Source organism: Myotis yumanensis, unplaced genomic scaffold (assembly GCF_028538775.1).
Source record: "Myotis yumanensis isolate MYYU_CA2020_CCGP unplaced genomic scaffold, mMyoYum1.0.hap1 SCAF_3, whole genome shotgun sequence".
Classification (NCBI taxonomy): Eukaryota; Metazoa; Chordata; class Mammalia; order Chiroptera; family Vespertilionidae; genus Myotis; species Myotis yumanensis.
The window spans coordinates 200,003,287-200,018,728 of NW_027223754.1; positions in this window are offsets into that span (position 1 = coordinate 200,003,287).

Consider the following 15,442-nt stretch of genomic DNA (forward strand, 5'->3'; position numbering starts at 1 on the left):
TGACTATCAGTCATTTTGCTTGTTCATTTTCACTAGTTCTCTGTTTATATTTTTGCCTTCTTTTCTACTGGGTTATTTGTATTTTTATATCTACACTAATAAAAGAGAAACATGGTAATTAGCATATGACCGCTACCCTTCCCATTGGCTAATCAGCATATCCTTATGCAAATTAACTGTCAGCCAAGATGGCGGCTGGCAGCCATGCACTGAAACTAACAGGGAGGCTTGCTTGCTCCAGTGACTACAGACTCCAACGTTCCCCGCCTGAATTGCCGGCCTCTCAGCTGCAACTCTAAGCAACTATGTTGCAAATATAGAAGCTAAACAAAACCCTAGAAACCGGCTTTCAGTCAGCCGGGCTTCAGCCAGCCTGACTGCAACATTGTATCAAATACAGAAGGTAAAGGCCAGAAACCTGCTTTCAGCAGCGAGGCCTCAGAGCTAAAGCTGGCCTAGAATAGAAAAAAAAATAAAGAAGTAAAGGAGCAGTTGGGAGATTCAGTCACCCGCCAGCCTGAAAACGGCCCTCAGCCCCTCACCCAGACTGGCCAGGCACCCCAGTGAAGACCCTCACCCTGATCCAGGACACCCTTCAGGGCAAACCAGCCGGCCCCCACCCATGCACCAGGCCTCTATTCTATATAGTAAAAGGGTAATATGCCTCCCCGCAATGGGATCAGTGGAGCAGCGAGGCACCCGGCACCGGGATCAGCGTGACAGGGAGCAGCGCCCAAACCCCCTGATCGCCCTGCGGCTCTGTGAGTGACAGGGGGCGGGGCCACAACCTCCCTATCCGCCCTGCTCTGTTCATGACAGGGGAAGGCACCCCAACCCCCTGATCAGCCCTGCTCTGTGCCTGATAGGAGGGAGCTCCCCAACCCCCTGATCGCCCTGTGGCTCTGTGTGTGACTGGAGGCGGGGCCACAACCTCCCTATCTGCCCTGCTCTGTTCGTGACAGGGGAAGGTGCCCCAACCCCCTGATCAGCCCTGCTCTGTGCCTGATAGGGGGGAGCTCCCCAATCCCCTGATCGCCCTGCAGCTCTGTGTGTGACAGGGTGCAGCGCCCCAACCCCCTGATCTGCCCTGCTCTGTGTGTGACAGGGGGCGGTGCCCCAACTCCCCTATCGGCCCTACTCTGTGAGTGACGGGGGGAGCTCCTCAACCCCCTGATGGGCCCTGCTCTGTGCATGACAGGGGGGAGCTCCTCAACCCCCTGATGGGCCCTGCTCTGTGCGTGACAGGGGGGAGCTCCCCAGCCCCCTGATTGACCCTGCTCTGTGTGTGACAGGGTACGGAGCCCCAACCCCCCTGATGGGCCCTGCTCTGTGAGTGACAGGGGGCAGCGCCTCAACCCCCTGATCAGCCCTGCTCTGTGCGTGACAGGGGGTGGCGCCGCAACCTCCCCATCGACCCTGCCTTGAGTGTGACAGGGGGGGCGGTGCCCCAACCCCCCAATCGGCCCTACCCTGAGCGTGACTGAGGGTGGCATCGCAACCTCCCGATCCGCCCTGCTCTGTGCATGACAGGGGGCAGCGCCCCAACTCCCCAATCAGCCTTGCTCTGAGCCTGACCAGGGGCTGCACCTAGGGATTGGGCGTGCCCTCTGCCACCTGGGAGCAGGTCTAAGCCAGCAGGTCATTATCTCCCGAGGGGTCCCAGACTGCGAGAGGGCACAGGCCGAGCTGGGGGACCTCCCCTCCCCCCCCGAGTGCACAAATTTTTGTGCACCGGGCCTCTAGTTGGTTTATAAGAATTATGTATAGACTAGTGGCCTGGTGTACAAAATTCGTGCACATTTAAAGGGGATTAATGAGAGAAAACATTTTAATATTGCTATTTGACCTTTCTCTATAATAGAAGTGTCAGAGATGAAAGAAAATTAGTAAAATGTATATGAAAATCTTCCTCCTGTCAGAGTCTGGGGCACACCACAGGACCCATAGTCAAGTCCCTGCCCACCCACGTGCACCTCAAAATCATGCGAGACCCAAACCCAGCCGGCCCCCACCCCCCGCACTGGGCTAGATCCAGACCCAGCCAGTCCCACCCTTGTCAAGCCCCGCCTGGCGGGGGTGCAGCCTCAGGTCCCCTGGCTTGGCGCTGGTTCTGAGGGCTCAGCCTGAGTTACCCCAGCCAGGCCAGGGCAGGTGGTGTGCCTTGAGGTCCCCTGTCAAACCCTGCTGGGTGTGGGGCGTGGCCTGAGATCCCTCGTCAAGCCCCACCGGGCAGGGGGCATGCCTATAGGTTCCCCATCAAGCCCCGCCAGGTGGGAGGTGCAGCCTCAGGTCCCCCATCAAGCCCCACCAGGAGGGAGGTGCAGCCTCAGGTTCCCCATCAGGCCCCACCAGGAGGGGGGCACAGCCTTAGGTCCCCCGTCAAGCCCCGCCGAGCAGGGGGGCATGGCCTGAGGTCCCCTGGCCTGGGACGAGAGGCTCAGCCTGAGGTCTCCCAGCTGAGCACTGGGGTGGGTGGGGGCACACCTTGAGGTACCCTGTAAAGCCCCGCTGGGCAGGGGCATGGCCTCAGGTCCCCCAGCCTGGTGCCGGGGCAGGGGGAGCAGCCTGAGGTCCCCCAACCCAGCACTGGGGCGGGAGACACACCTGAGGTCCCCCATCAAGCCCCGCTGGGCAGGGGGCATGGCCTCAGGTCCCCTGTCCTGGTCCCAGGATGGGGGTCATGGCCTGAGATCCCCCGTCAAGCCCTGTCAGGTGGGGGGCATGCTTTGAGGTCCCCTGTCAAGCCCCGCCAGGCAGGGGGCACAGTATCAGGTCCCCCAGCCTGGCCCCAGGATGGGGGCGCAGCCTCAGGTCCCCCATCAAGCCCCACTGGGTGGAGGATGTGACCTGAGGTCCCCTGTCAAGCCCTGCCGGGCGGGGAGCATAGCCTGAGATCCCCCGTCAAGCCCCTCCAGGTGTGGGGGGCTCTCCTTGAGGTTCCCCGTCAAGCCTTGCTGGGTTGGGGGGCACAGCCTGAGGTACCCTGTCAAGCTCCATGGGGGCGGGGAGGTGCACAGCCTCAGGTCTCTGCTGATTGCTCGTTAAGGCTTGTTATGGGAACTCGGCCTCTGCTGTGGGTGCAGCCACCTTGTGTTATGAACCTCCTCCACCCCCCCGCCCCTGTGGGCGCTGCCATCTTTGTGGTGGAGTGATGGTCAATTATCATATTTCCTCTTTATTATATAGGATTCTACAAACTTTTTTTCTATTATGTATATTAAAGCTACTTAATCTTTCTAAACTGTTTGCTCAATAGATAATCATGAGTACCTATGTTAATCTAAAAATAAAAGGACAAAGTGAGAGACAAAAAGTATTTATTTGAGATAAAAAGAATAGCTATTCTGGAAGCACTGATTCAGGCAGAAACCCAAATAGTGTTCCAATTAGAAGCCAAAGGCATGGAGTATTTATGAGAAAGAGTAGGGGAGCAATAACATCATTAGAAGAAAGACATTTCTATAGGTGCATATAGCTAACATTGACACTAATTCTAAACAATGTTTTAAACTTTCAGTCTGGTAGTCATTAGTCTGGTAGTCATCAGTCGGGTAGTCATAATATCTGCTTTCTTGTTCCCCTTGCAAACAGTTCTTTGGCACACAGTGTTGCTTTAGGCCCAGTCCAAAGGTTATTTTGCCCTGCTTTAACATTCCAAAGGGTTGAGGCATAAGATTTGTAATGCAGTTTCTTAGGGATGGCAGCTCTGACCCTGTTTTAAAGTAGCCCCGGTTATATTGTTTTGATACCTAATAGAGTCATTTTGAGGATTAATTGAGATAAAATATGTAAAGCTCTTCATGCAATGCCTGGCACACAGAAATCCCTCAAGAAATGTTTGCTGCTACTATTGTTTATATTTTTATTACCCTGACGTATAATCCTTGGCCCATCACACAATCCTATCAAATTTTTCTCAGGCCCTGACTCAATTCGTTTTCCATGCATTCTGTGAGTCTTTATTGAGGGCCTATTATGTATTAGAGTCTGTTGTAGGTGCTGGGGATGCATCTGTGAGGTCAACTGAAAAACTAATCCATGAGCACAGCAACAAGTGCTATGGGGCAGGGTAAAAGTAGGCTATTTAAGGTTTTTAGGGTGGCCAGGGATGGCCTATCTTCCTTCTCAGAATAAACCTGTATGAATTGAGGAAAATCCATGGGAATAACTGGGGGAAGAGCCTTCCAGACAGAAAACTGGAAGTGCAGTGGTTATCAGGTAGGAGTATACGTTTGCCTTTGAGAAACAGGAAAAGGCCAGAGGGGCTGGAGCAGAGTGAGTGGACTTAAGAGGAGAAGATCTGAGAGCAGCCTGATCAAGTTCACATCCTGCCTGGAAGGCCATGGGCAGGGCTTTGAATATTATTCCAAGTGTGATGAGATAGTGGAGAGGGAGGATTGTGAGTAGGGAGTGGCTTGATCTGATTTTCAATTGAATGGACAACTGGTTGCTATGTTAAGAATAGACTATGAAAGAGGAAAGGGCAGTTTGTTAATGGATTAGGGATGCCATAGCAAATTACTACAAATTAAGTGGCTTAAAACAACAGAAGTTTCATCCTCTCTCAGTACTGGAGGCCAGAAATCCAAAGTCAAGTTGCTGACAGGGCACGCTCCCTCTGGTGGCTCTTGGAGTTCTTTGGTTTGTGGCAGCGTATCTTTAATCCCTGTCTCCATCTGTCTGCAAGTGGCTTGCTCTCATTTGTGTCAGTGTTTCTGTGTCCAAAGCTCCCTCCCTTTTCTCCTATAAATATACCACTCATTGGATATAGGGCCCACCCTAGATTCAGTATGATTTCACTGTGGGTCCTTAACTCATCACATCTGCGATGACCATTTCCAAATTTGGTCATTGTCATTGGAATTGTGGGGGGTTAGGAATTGAACTATCTCTTTGAGGGGCAGGCACAAGTCAATCTACTACAGTAGTAAGGGACCAAATCAGAATTTCAAGTGAACTTATGATGGGGATGTATGTCCGAAGATAGTGGGAAGTTGGACTTGGGATACAATTTGTAATAGAGAATTGATGGGGTTTACTGATTAATTCAATTTGGAGTGTGACAGAAAGGGAGACATCAAGAACTCAGGTGTTTTACGTGAGCCATTGAGTGAATAGTGGTAACATTTACTGATTTAAAGACAATGGCAAGTTTTGAGGAGCAGACTTTCCCCATTTACATTGATAATGTGGCATAAAAATTAAGAGCCAGGCCTCAGAGGTCAGATAGACCTGGGCTCACCACTAGAGTTGTGCCTTGGTGCATGTTAGTCTCCCTAGACCTTGGTATCCCCATCTGAAAAATGGGTGTAATACTATCTCCCTCATAAATTTGTTGGGATGATTATATGTGACTAGAGGCCCAGCACATGGATTTGTGCACCAGTGGGGTCCCTCAGCATATCCTGCAGGGATTGGTTGGAAACCAGCAGTCCAATGCCACCTGCCACTCCTGCTCATCCCGGCCCTGCTGTGCCTGCCACCACCACCACTCTGTAGGCTCGCTGCCACTCCGCTGCGGTGTCCTGGCTGCAGCGACCAGCCATGGGCTCTGTGTCTGGCGCCTGTAGGTCAGCTGAGCAGTGCTCCTGCTGTGGGAGCGCACTGACCACCAGGGGGCAGCTCCTGCATTGAGCATCTGCCCTTTGGTGGTCAGTGCATGTCATAGCAACTGGTTGTTCAGTCATTTGGTTGCTTAGGCTTTTCTACATATAGATTATGCATATGAGGTCTGTGGCAAAAGGCAGTACTCCTTCAACAGATCTTATCTATTCATTATTTGTAAGGATTCCTAGTGTCCCTTTGATCATACCATTCTTTGATTCTGGTATCAGTGTAATGGTTAGGAAGACTGATATAGCAGCAGCACATAGGTTAGACTGGAATGGGGACACATGGACTAAACCAGCAATTGCCACCGGTGGTCCCTGAGGTCCGAAAGGTTGGTGACCGCTGTACTAAACTGTCCTTTGAGAGATGTCAAGAACAGTGATGTGAGAATAAAAGGAAGGAAATAGATATGAACCTACAGAGGAAACTGCACAACACTTGGCAAAAAATGAACTGTGAGGAAATATAAAGATATCTGACTTTCCAATTCTGGGAGGCTGGAGCAGAGAAGACAGATGTAGCAAAGCCAAAATGTCGAGTAGCCTTGGAAGGGGGAAAGGACACAGTTTAAATTCACCACGTTGAAATACTGGCAATACTACAAGTTAGGCATCAAGTAGGGTCACACCAGGTGTACAGTAAGTGCTTGGTATCTATCGAATGGCTGATGGATCTTCTAGGTCAGCACTGTTCAATAGAAATATGACAGCCACAATGTTAGCCATGTGTCATTAAATTTTTTCTAGTAGTCATATTCAATAAAGTAAAAAGAAGCAGATAAATTTTTTTTGCCTTGACTTTTTTACTCAATCAGGAAGCTCAAAGCCAAATTTAATAGAAAATCAGCAGATACTAACATCAGTCATAGCACATTTACTTCACCCATTATTCTTTATGGCTTTGATTTCTTTTTTTTATTGTTTAAAGTATTACATATAATATTACATATGTCTCCTCCCCCCACTCATTGACCTCCCCCTGTCCACCTCTACCCCCCAGCACATGCCCTCACTCCCCTAGTGTCTGCGTCTATTGGTTATGCTTATATGCATGCATACAAGTCCTTTGGTTGGTCTCCTATCCCCCTGACCCCCGCCTTTGCACTGAAGTTTGACAGTGTGTTTGATGCGTCTCTATCTCTGGATCTATTTTTGTTCATCAGTTTATGTTGTTCATTATATTCCACAAATGAGTGAGATCATGTGATATTTATCTTTCTCTGACTAGTTTATTTCGCTTAGCATAATGCTCTTCAGGTCCATCCATGCTGTTGGGAATGGTAGGAGTTCTTTCTTTTTTACAGCAGCATAGTATTCCATTGTGTAGATGTACCACAGTTTTTTAATCCACTCATGTGCTGATGGACATTTAGGCTGTTTCCAAATCCTAGCTATTGTAAATTGTGAAATTAATTTTAATATATTTTACTTAATGCCAAAATATTATTATTTCAACATGTATTAATTATGTTATGTTTCCTTTCCTGCTAAGCCTTTGAAAGCCGGTATGTATTTTTCACTACAGCACGGCCAAATTTGGAACAGCCATATTTATAGTGTCCATTGGCTGCTGTATTGGACAGTGTAATTCTAGGTGGAGGTGATTGGCAGGTGGTGGATTATAATCACTAAATTTCAGAAGAGAGATATCAGTCTGGCATCATCTGCATGGAAGAAGCAACTGGATGATAGGATGAAAGTTGTAAGAGAGATAATGCTAGAGGAGAAAGGAACCCAAGACAGATCAGAGTAATAGTTCATTTTGCAAAGGTGTGAGTTCCCCATTAGATTGCCTGGCCCCAGAAAAGAGGTGAATGATTAGTAGTGATTCAATTCATGCTTTCTTACATGGCTCTCCTGTTTTCTCTACTACTTGCAAGCACCTTGTTCATCTATTTGTTTATTGTCTGTTTTCTTCATACTATAATGTAAGTCTGTTTTGTTTTTTACTGTATTCCCAGCATAGTGTTTCTCACACATTAGGTCTGTATAAATTCCTGTGGGGTAAAAACCAAATCCCTCCTTTCAGAGAATTTACAGGCAAGGGCTGCATAGATGAAAGATTAACTAATGACAGACTAGTAGAAAATTAAATTCCTAATGAAAAGTGTTGCTAATGTGGGATCCAGGAGTTAAAAAGAGAGAAAGACCCATAGTGTTTGAAGTACCCTAGAAAGAGAATTCAATTTGGGTTATGTCTTAAATGGTGGCTAGCCTTTGGATATTTGAAAAGAAGGGGCTATGCAAAGGTAGGGATGCACATGAATAGTTTAGTTGTAATAGATATTGGAAAAATGTAAGATGTCAGATTAGAACAATAGCCACTGAGTAGCCACTGCAGTTTCTGAGAAGGTTTGCTAAGCAGAATTTTAAGAAGGGTATACAGAATGGAGTGGAGAGGGGGAAGCTGGGAAGTCATTCATGCAATTCCCCAGAAGGTGATGAGGTTTGAACTATAGTGATACTTGGGGGGTCGGCAGGAAGAGAGATATGAAAGATGTTTGAATAGAGGCCTCAAAGGACTTTGTTTTGAAATAAATATGCACTGGGTGGCCAAATGTTTTGCTAAGGACAACTCCAAAGTTCTGAACTTAGTTGATGCATGATGGTGCCATAGACTGAAAGTTCAAATGGTAAATTCCTTTCAGGGGTAGGGGCTGAGAGAGGAAAATGGGTCAAAGTGGTAGAAGATATCCAAGTGGAAATTTTCAGTAAGCCTTAAGATGACTAAGGGATTCAGAGAATGTAGGTTCTTTCCAAATCTTCTGTTCTTTCAGCCTATATAGAAAGTGTTTACTTTTTGTGTTTCCCTGTGGTTCTATTGATTACATTCTTATGTGTGGTTTGAAGCTCTTTTGGTTTCAAACCTGTATTTGTTTGAGGCATGTTTGGAGTTGAGTGCTAACGAGCCCAAGGTCATGGATTTGATCCCCAGAAGGGTGAGTTAGTTTCAGGGAGAAGAAACTTGTGTTCTGTGGTTCACAGACTTCACCCTTAATCCTGTCTGCCTGTCTATAAACAATGTTGTGTTGGTCCCTAGGGGGTCTGGTGAAAAAGTGTGAGTAGTTGTGTGCAATCCATTAGAACTATTGGAAGAAGTGTTTGTCTGGGTTGCTTCTTCAAGGAGCTCTGTCTACTTTCCTCTCGCAGTTCATAGGGCAGAGGTCACATTTTCAGAGATAGTATCCTGACCAAATGCAAATGGAACCATCATGTGCCTGGCCACTCACCATCTGTTTTCCCACATTCATTTGCTTTTCAGGTGAAAAGGAATATGGTGACCCAGGAGTGTGTAGTTCTCAATGCAACTGTCTGCTGGTAAGTGTTGGAATAATATCAATTTGACTTTGAGAATTGACTTACTAATATTGTACAAATAAACTTTGGAGAGCATGAATGTGCCCAAAAGATTCTCGCAGCAAGCCTTTTGCTGATATATTTTCCTTATCAGGCTGCTGTAACTTTCAGCATACTTTATTGGGAAATATAAGTCTAGACTCAGAATTCTTGCAAAGTGGTCATACAAGGATACAGAGTAGACTGTATTGTGTTTAAAAGAATAACAGTGTCCATAAAACAGCCCATGGCCAAACCCTTAGAAGCCATCTTCCACACAAGTACAAAGTTAGCAGCATTTTCTGGGATAGCATCTGAAGTCTTGTATCTGGGAATACTGTATTTTCAAAAACCAATCTTAGAACTTTTCAAATTGCTTCTCCAGTTGACTATACACCCTGGTCCTGCAGGAGGGACCCCAAAGAGGATTTGGAAGAATGTTATATACATATAGAAAGATTCCAAATAAATCAGCTCAAGAAAGATTTGAAAATAGGTTCAGCCTAGCTGGTCTGGCTCAGTGGTTGAACATTGACGTATGAACCAGGAGGTTACGGTTTGATTCCTGGTCAGGGCACATGCCTGGATTGCGGGCTCGCCAATCAATGATTCTTTCTCATCAATGATGTTTCTCTCTCTCTCTGTGTTCCTCTCTGAAATCAATAAAAATATATTTTAGAAAAAAATAAAATAGGTTTACTTTTTTTCCAGGAACTTGGTACTTGCCACATCAGGGATATTTCTCCTATTTGACATTATGGAAAATTTAAAGGTTGAAGACCATAAAATATTATTTAATAGCTTGTTAAACATAATGGTGATGACTGGGAAGAATATGGTGTGAAACAAATATGACTAAAAGTAAAAGGCAGAATAACTAAACTTATATGCTGATAAATTCAGTAAAACTGGTTGAAAAATACTGGTGGTTTAGGTTGTACATAATGACAAACAAGTGACTTATTTGCATTGTTTCTTCAAATTGGTTATATTGACAAGAGTAATTATTTTGGTATTATAGGGGACACAGCCTGAAACTATCATATATGTAGTTAAAAATTATTATATAGAAAATTTGTAGCTCTGCCTGCTGGACTGGGCTGGGGTGGGAGGGGGAAGAAAAAGGATCATAGTGACACAGTAAAAATTTGAAATTTTACATTTGCCTTTGTGGTGCAAGGATTTTTAGGTTCAAACAGTACTTTCTACCTGTTTTTGCTAAATCGGGGTCAAGTTAGGGGAAAAGGTGGTCTCTTGGTCAGTGTCAGAAAAGTGGAGGCCGTGAATCAGAGTGTATATAGATCAGGGTGTGACAAAGCCAGGGGAAGAAATGCTATGGTGGCATATCTTAGATCCTTAGTTAATGCTCACTTTCCTAATAGTAACCATAGAAGTAGTGTTAATAAATAATCATACAAGTGTCAGGAATCACATTGAATAAGAGCTGATGAGCAGACTGGAGCTGGACTGGATTTTCAGCTAGTCATAGAGAAACTAAAAAGGTGAAAAGAATAGATTCGGCCAATGTGATCAATTTTCAGAAAGTTAACTTATTACATTTAAGAAACTGCCTTTTATTCTGAGATACAGCCATGTTATTAAATGAATTTCCTTTGCAATGATAGCCAAATAAAGATTTTGCCACCTCATACCAATTTCTTGCAATGTCTACCTTTTTATTTTTTGGAAATTTCACTATTTTGAGAAATGTAGAATTTAGGAACTATTGCATGATAATGTTTAATCTTCAAATACCAAAATGAGATGGATGATGTTATTAGTACCATTTTACAAAAGGGGAGCCTCACGGAGGTTGACTGATTTGTTCAGAGCACCCAGCCGGAAGTTTCAGAGCCACATCCACTTGACTCCAGTACTCATGCTACTTACCATTATGTCATTCCTGTGGCTATTAGTTAGGGTCCAGGCAGGGAGCAGAGGTCATTCTAGGTATTTTAAACAGGGTATTTAATACAGGTGATGGAAGGGATGAGTAGACAATAGAGGGGAGCCAACCCAGCGATGAACAACACGAGGAAGTCACTACCATCCCTAGGACATAGAGAGACGCAGAGAGGAAGTGGTGCTCTGAGAAAAACCTTCTGGATGGATGGGGGGACAGGATGCTGATGGTGGGGGGGGCGGGGCAGGGATCATGGAAGGAGGAATTGCAGTTATTGCCAAAGATGTTGCTTGGGGCAGAGAGAGAACAGGGTGGAAATACCCTAGCTTCTTCCTTCCACCTGCCCTTGTCTTCATTAGTGCCTCCTATTAGCCACACCTACCCAGGAGGTAGAGAACTGAGGGGCTGCGTGATGTAGTCCTTTATGAAACAGAGCAATGAGTCCTTTATAAAACAGAGCAATGAGGGAAATGTTTGGAAATAGATAAGAGAGCAAATAGATAAACAACTGGTACACTCTAGCATAAATATGGATGAAATTATCTGACTGTGTCTTTTACTATGGCAGTGGGGTCTAGATACCAAAAGAGACTTTTCAATATTAACAGTCTAAGAGAATTTATTAGGCTGTGTGGTGGGATGGGAATATTTCCATTTCCAAACGATATTTATTTATTTATTTTTGTTAATTCTCAGTAGAGGATATTTTTCCCCATTGATTTTAGAGAGAGTGGAAGGAAGAGGTGGGGGGAGAAAGGAGAGAGAAATATCAATGTGAGAGACCCACATTAATTGGTTACCTCCCACACGTGCCCCAACAGGGTGGGGAACCTGCACCCAGGTATGTGCCCTTGACCAGACTAGAACCCGGAGACCCTTCAGAGCACGGGGTCATACTCTAATTATGAAGCAACATTGGCCAGGGCTCCAAATGACTTTTAAAGCAGAGAGAGTCAGAAGAAATATGGAGAGAAATTTGGTCTTTGGGTAACTCTATCTTTGGGTACTTAGGTTCTATGAGGGTGGCTGAATTAGAAGCTCTGGGCCATATAAGGGGACACCACCATCCTGGGTATCAATCCCGTCACTGTTCTCTCCCTTCTCTCTAGAGGAACTATCACTTCCTCTCTCCCTCTCTCATGTTTGAGAGGTTTGGGGTTGGGAAGGGGAGCTCCATGTTTGCGAGGTGAAACGTTGGAGTCAGACAGAGTGCTCATATAGAGATGTCGCCATGAATAGAAACTGTGACTGTCTCCCTCCGCGCCCCCTTTCCATTTGGAGAGAGATTCACCCCACTATCCCGTCTGGAGGAGGTTGGAGGCTAAGCAGGAGCTTCTGAGTTGAAGAAACCAAGTAGCTTTAGGAAAGTATAGGACAGTTACTCCATCTCCTGCTTTCCTGGTAGTAACCATTCAAAAGAGAAACCTCCCTTCCAGGCCCCATTTCCTACCTCCCTTGAAATCCAAGGTCGAATTTTGCTGCTAATGTACTGCTGCAATTGTCTCCAAGCCAATTTACATCTGTTTTTGTTTTTAGCGATTGCTTTATTCTTTTCAAAAATCCTCTCATCCCATCACAGGGTGAAGGAAAGAACATTTAGAAACCAGATGTTATATTCACCATAACCATTATCCTTTATTGGATCCCACAGAGGTTTATTCTCTATTCATAAACAAGGTGAGAAAAACACCAGCTTTTAGCTCAACTTTACACTTTCAGATAAGGGTAGAGAGGGCAAAAGCTCTGCCACCTGCCTGCCATTATGACCCAGAGAGGATCTTAGTTGGTGTGTATGTGTAGCCCAGTGGTTCAGGCCTATCAGACCCAAAGCTCTCTTTTTTTATAACAATTATTTTACGATATACCTTTTAATGTCCCAAAGTGAAATTCATAGGTAATGTTGACCTATACAATTCTAACAAAAATCAAAATGATGCCCGTGTTGTAATATCAGGGAGAACTAAATAAAAAAACTATTTATAATAAAGTAGCATGCATTACAAGACAGATATGCTCAGGCATAACTGTATTTGAGAGTGAAATGAAGTGGCCAGATGTTTCCACCGATGTGGCAAATCCTGGCTGTGCCAGCTGCCAGAAGACCGACACAGGTGGAGAGTGGCATCCATGATGTTTTTTCTAAGACAGTGGACGGCACTTGGTAAAGTTCCAAATGAAATAAAGCACCGCCCTCCCTTTGATTTAACATGGGCATTCTGTTTCCGGGAGATCCAGCTTACATTAAAATCATGCAAAAATATTTTGAGTTAATAAATAAATTGGAAATATATTTTAGGCTTAGGTGATTATAAGTAGGTTTGTCATCTACATGAAATGTCTAGAATCCCAAGAGTGCCCTCCTCATCCCTGTGAGTGACAACCCCAAATGTCCCCGCACCTTTCCAAAATGCTATTTAGAACTAACACTGTACCCATTGGGAACCCTGGAGTGGGATGCCTAAGGCCTTATTGAAGGGCAGGGATGTAGGAATGTGGGTGTCATGAACCTCACTCCGTGAGTCCACAGTTTTGTCTCTGGGAGCCCTGATTCAGCCACATTCCTTGAGAACACACTGCCTTTGATAAGCTGTCAAGAAAACCATGGGTGGGTAGTTGTCAGAGCTTTTGGCAAGATTCTTTATGATTAGCTTATAGCTTTCTGTGGAAATGGTTTATTTCTGGGCTGTATGATGGCCCAAGACATGTCCTTTCTCACTGTGGTATCTGAGGTTGGTTTACCGTTGGATGTCATATACACAGCGTGAGGGACTGTGACTGACGTTGCAATGTGAACAGGGCGACAGATGGGCAGGGTTATTGAGCAGAAATGCTTACTTATCTTAATGATGTCATGTTCAAAAATAGCTTATCACTCAAAGGCGCAATTGGCTATAAACCTGCCTGTAGTGTGTGAAACCAAATTGAACAAGAATGTATCAATTGGTATTTTAACAATTGGTATTGTTAAAATGCTAGATAACAATAGAATTCTTCAAGAATGACACGTTACACCAGCATTGTCCAAAAAGAACAAATTAATCAAACAGAATCAATTTTAATGTGATTACTAAAGAAAGATATATCACTTTATTATGACGCTCTAGCCATACATTTTCAAAATATGCTTATTAAACAGTAAATGTAAGATAGTGATTCAGTTAGTTACATTTTTAGAAGTCATTAGGATTGATATTCCTTTGCCATAAATGAATAATAATTTCAAATACAATCAGAGTTCACTTAATAAAAAATATGCTTGTGCACAAAGACAGATGTAATGAATGACCAAGTCATTGAACCCCATTCTCTGCTTTCAGAGTAGCCAGAAAAATTAATTCAGTGTCTGTAAGTTTATTTATCACACTTGGCCTGTAAGTGTGATAAAAACATATGAAGCAAAACACATGATGTAATCCCATTTCTCAGAGTTTATTAACCCTCTTAGCACAAAGAGATCCGACATGGTATTTGGGGCCCGTATGTAAACTGAATCTGAGCTGCATGGTGTTTGAAAGTTGTTGAAAGTTTTTGAATAGACATGTTAATGATACACAGACACAGATGAGAGATGTGAGGAGATGCTTGAGGTTTCAGAGTCCCTCCTGCAGTGTGTATAGCAGCAGGTACAAGATAAATATCCAAAAGAACTCAGATTAAGGGATTAGTGGAAGTGGCTTGGCCATCAGTGAGTGAGGGTGAGTGAGTAGGGCCAGTGGGGGGCTTGGAAGGGATTTTGGAGTTCTGTTTTCAGTTTTCCTACTTTTACATCAGTGTATTTTGGGCAAAAGAAAATGAGTGATATTTATTTTTCAGGTACTGTTGGCCTGGGCAATTAAAAAAAGAGGGCAGATTCTAAGGATCTCTTTGAAAGATCATTTTGAAGGTGATTCTATGGGTCAAGTAGGAGGAACTCTGTGTCCTCCATGTTAACTCATATTTCAACTGGGCAGTGGTATTTGGGCTTTTGTGTTTTCGTCTTTTAAATTAAAAAAATCTCCTTTTTTCTCCCCCTCAAAAGACCTTATCAATGACAGCTGAAGAATGGGGAAAAAGAGGGACCATGTTGAAGGTCAAGGTGTAATCAGAAATTAAGAGGCAAGATGTAAAACTCATGTTTTTAAAGAGGACCCTTTAATTCTAGGCCCTCTCTATATTTTTGAGACAGATACTAAATGAATAAGGACTGGGAGGGATAAAGACAGTTTCCAAAATTCCCTGGGCCTCTATCTTATCTAGGAAGAGGTTTCCTAAAGCAAAATATTGTTCCAGATAGGACTTTGTTATTTAAATTGATAGTTTATCTTGTACCATACGCACTCAAAGCTTCAGACAGTCTTCTCATCTCCTTTTTTTAAAAAAAAAAAAAATAGAAATCATACAAAAAAAAAAGATATCTATGCATCAGTTTCTAATACCTAACAGGAAAGTCTTTTAGAATATTAAAATATTGATAAGCAAATATGTATTATAGGATTAAACACTAGCATTGAAAACAAACAAACCAACAACAAAGAACCAACAAAATTTTCTTCTTGTTTTTGCCTCCTCAGTTTCTGGACTTTCTGATCATTGCAGGAGAGGGGCATAAAGAATC